General features: G+C 50.2%; 1 long non-coding RNA gene across 1 annotated transcript; it reads left to right on the top strand.

Annotated features, from left to right (window-relative positions):
- The first annotated feature begins 1,932 nt into the window (after nucleotides 1–1,932).
- Nucleotides 1,933–2,931, top strand: LOC119305394. Its single transcript, XR_005148657.1, has 3 exons — nucleotides 1,933–2,071; nucleotides 2,665–2,779; nucleotides 2,856–2,931. It is a non-coding gene; the product is annotated as an uncharacterized LOC119305394 (long non-coding RNA).
- Nucleotides 2,932–3,333: the final 402 nt, after the last annotated feature.

Below are 3,333 nucleotides of genomic sequence, written 5' to 3'. Positions count from 1 at the left end.
GACGCATCCGTTCGTCGCGGCTTTAGTTTCTGGAACCAGTATATTGTGCAATACTGTGAGTGATTCTGTGTACAGAATCTGTAAAGGCCATATCAGCCGCCTCGACAGCCGTCAGATGCACGTCATCACAGCCGTTGCTCAGATGCAATTTGACGATCATGTCATTGTATAGCCCAGATGCGTTGCTGTGATGTACTACAAGACACAGGGCAAGCCCTTCGGATCAATGGCTCACATACGTTTTCATAGTTGACGGAACCCGTATGCTCTCATTGAATGCAGATCGCGTAAGACCTGAAAGAAATGCAGGAAAATGCATGCGAACATCAGTGTCAAGTCCTCCTATCCATCGAATTGCATGTTGACATTGCTGCAAGGACTTATATTACCTTTTCTTAGGGAATCATGGAACCTTTTTTTCCTTGCAAAAAAAGAAATGAAACCTTTTCTTAGGGAATCATGGAACATTCACGCGCAGTGGAGCAACAATGGATGTGTTTGGTTGCTCGCATTAGGCAGGCTCGTGCGGGCAGTTTTCGGTCTGTTTGGTTGCCTGGCCTGCATAAAAAATTAGGCCCGCACGAACCTTAAATCAGTGCTCAGCTAGGCCCACTAGGAACGCTCGAATCGTCAGTTACCAGCGAGACATGCTCGAGCGATGCAGGGGAGGGGAACCCGGCGCTTAGCAGGGAGATGGCAGGAGCTCGCGCGCGTCTCCGAATAAGCGGCGGGATGATTTTGCGTCACCGCGTGCGTTTTTAACCATGTTAGACTCTCGTGTCGTGGTTCTAAGTCTGACAGTAGAGTGGGGGATGGGTATGGAGAGGCGAGGTCCTAGCTATGGAGTAGTTGTACGCACAAGAGATGTACGAGTTCAGACCTTTCTCGGAGGAAGTAATAGCCCTACGTCTCGGAGCCCGGAGGCGGTCGAGTGGATTATGTGTCTATGGATTACAGGGGTGCGAACCCTTTACACTGAGGAGGGGGGTGGCTTATATAGTGCCTGCCAGACCCCTCCGGCCCTCAGTAATGCGGGGTTTAAAGTACATTAAGTCTAGGCGTTACTGGTAACGCCTCACATAAAGTGTCATAAATACCATAAAGTCTACTTAATTACAGACCGTTACGGTACAGAGTGCTTCTTGACCTTCTGGTGGTCGAGTGTGTCTTCATGGTCGAGTCCTTCGAGTGTGTCGAGTGAAGTCCTCCTTGGTCGACTGGAAGGTAGTCTCTTCTAAGGGTGTCCTTGGGTAGGGTACTTAGATCAGGTCTATGACCCTACCCTAGGTACATGACTCCATCATTAGCCCCCGAATGGATTGAGCTTGAGTGAGGAAGGAGTTGATATTATTTCCGACCTGCTTTTGCGTTCTGGATATGTGTTGTCTTGGACCAATAATCTCTTCGTTGATAATCGGCAACTTTTCTTCAGTCGACTTGATCCATTCTTTTCTTTCGTCGAGTGGCCTTTGGAACTTAACAATTCCCGAGCGACGGATCGCAGGAAATCTCGCGCCTGACAGATCGATCTGCCGTTAGCGGATTTTTGGAATTGCAGTGCTGCTACTTCTGATACCTCAGCCAGGGCTGACGACCATGAGATGGAGGATGCTGCAACCTCAAAACCTGGTACCACTCTCTTAATTCCGTTTTTAGTCGATTGGCTCTTGGTCTCTAATTCTGATTCTTTTCTGCAGCTCCATCCAATGTCGTTATCACCCTTCCCGACGACGACGACGATGAGGAACCGCTGAAGCACAGGAGGAGCAAGAAAGCGTCTGCCGACAGGGTGGCCCAGGATGTGACGGCACCCGAGACTCTGGTCGCGGAGGAGGAGAACACCACTCGGCACACCGTATCTTTCGCGGTGCCGCTGACGAGTGCTCACCCCGCGTCGTTGAGTGCCGCACAGCCTTCCCTCTTCTCGACACACTACGTCCTAGAGGACCAAGCCAGTGCTGCAAAGGAAGCGATACGCCAGGCGGGAGTCATGATGGAGCAGGTGAAGGCCATCCGGGAGGCAAGCCAGGCAGCCTACGACGCCAGTTCTGCTCTTCAAAGCAACGTTCAGGTCAGTCGATCATCGCTTGTTCTGTTAGGATATGCTATCTGATAATCTTTCTTTTCGGAATCCATAGTAGTCACCCACTGGGTGTGTCGATTGAAACTCCGGTTTAGCGGGGGCACGCTGAGTGCACCCGCTGGGTGTAGTCCCCAAGGCTATGGTCGACTGCTGGCAGTCGGCCATAGGCTTTATAAGTTAAGTTCTTCCGTCATTCGACTAAGTCGAATGGATTTCTCAAACCGGTGGGAGCACTCTGAGTGCACCCACTGGGTGTAGTCCCCGAGACTGTGGTCGAATGGATTTCTCAAACCGGTGGGAGCACGCTGAGTGCACCCACTGGGTGTAGTCCCCGAGACTGTGGTCGACTGCTGGCAGTCGGTTACAGTCTGAAGAATACGTCCTGTTGTTTTTTTTTGGTCGACTGGTCGACTCTATCTTAATTAGAACTAGTGGGGGCACGCTGAGTGCACCCACTGGGTGTAGTCCCCGAGACTACGGTCGAATGTTTGTATTCGGCTGTAGTCTTAGAAACACATGATTTTCTCTTATCCACTCGGAAGTGAATTATCTTTGACATTTTGTCGATTGGTTCTTCGCAGAAATCCTGCGACCTTGCGGCTCGTTACACCGAGCTGGAGAACAAGCACATCCAGCTCGAGCTGGATCTGAAGCTGGTCTAGGAGAATCTGACGAAGGCGAAGGAGGAGACCAAAGGTACGTTCGGTGAGACCTCGACGACTGCTTTTGTCCTTCATTTGTTTCAAAATCTGACCTTGCTGTAACTTTGCAGGCAAGGTGAAGGAGGCCCAGAAGAAGAAAGACCTTGAGCTAGCTGAGAAGACCAAGCTTGCTGACGAGAAGTTAGCTTCGGTCACCAAGCTTGAAGAAGAAAATACTAATCGGAAAGCTGCTCTTGCGATTGCCAACAAGGAGGTCAGTCAACTGAAAAGTGACAACGCTGCCCTGAACGACAAGGCCAGTCAGTTGACTGGGAAGAAGAATGATCTGGAGGCCTTTCTGAGTGGACTTGCCAAGAAGTTGTTCCTCATGCTCGAAGGTAATCCTTTGCGTTTAAACAATCATTTTTACAGTGATCTTTCCATTCGACCATTGCCTTGACTCAGTGATTGTACTTGCAAAATTTTGCCAAAACTTTGAAGAGGAAACTAGTCGGCTGGAACCAAACCTGGACCCCATCAACTCTCCGGTGAACGATGAAGTTGCCATGAACATGTTCCGGCTTGAGTCTCGTGTTGCTGCTGTCGTTG

The sequence above is a fragment of the Triticum dicoccoides genome, chromosome 5B (assembly GCF_002162155.2).
Source record: "Triticum dicoccoides isolate Atlit2015 ecotype Zavitan chromosome 5B, WEW_v2.0, whole genome shotgun sequence".
Classification (NCBI taxonomy): domain Eukaryota; kingdom Viridiplantae; phylum Streptophyta; class Magnoliopsida; order Poales; family Poaceae; genus Triticum; species Triticum dicoccoides.
The sequence above is the reverse complement of the archived record's forward strand: the minus strand, read 5'-3'. Positions and strand labels throughout refer to the sequence as shown.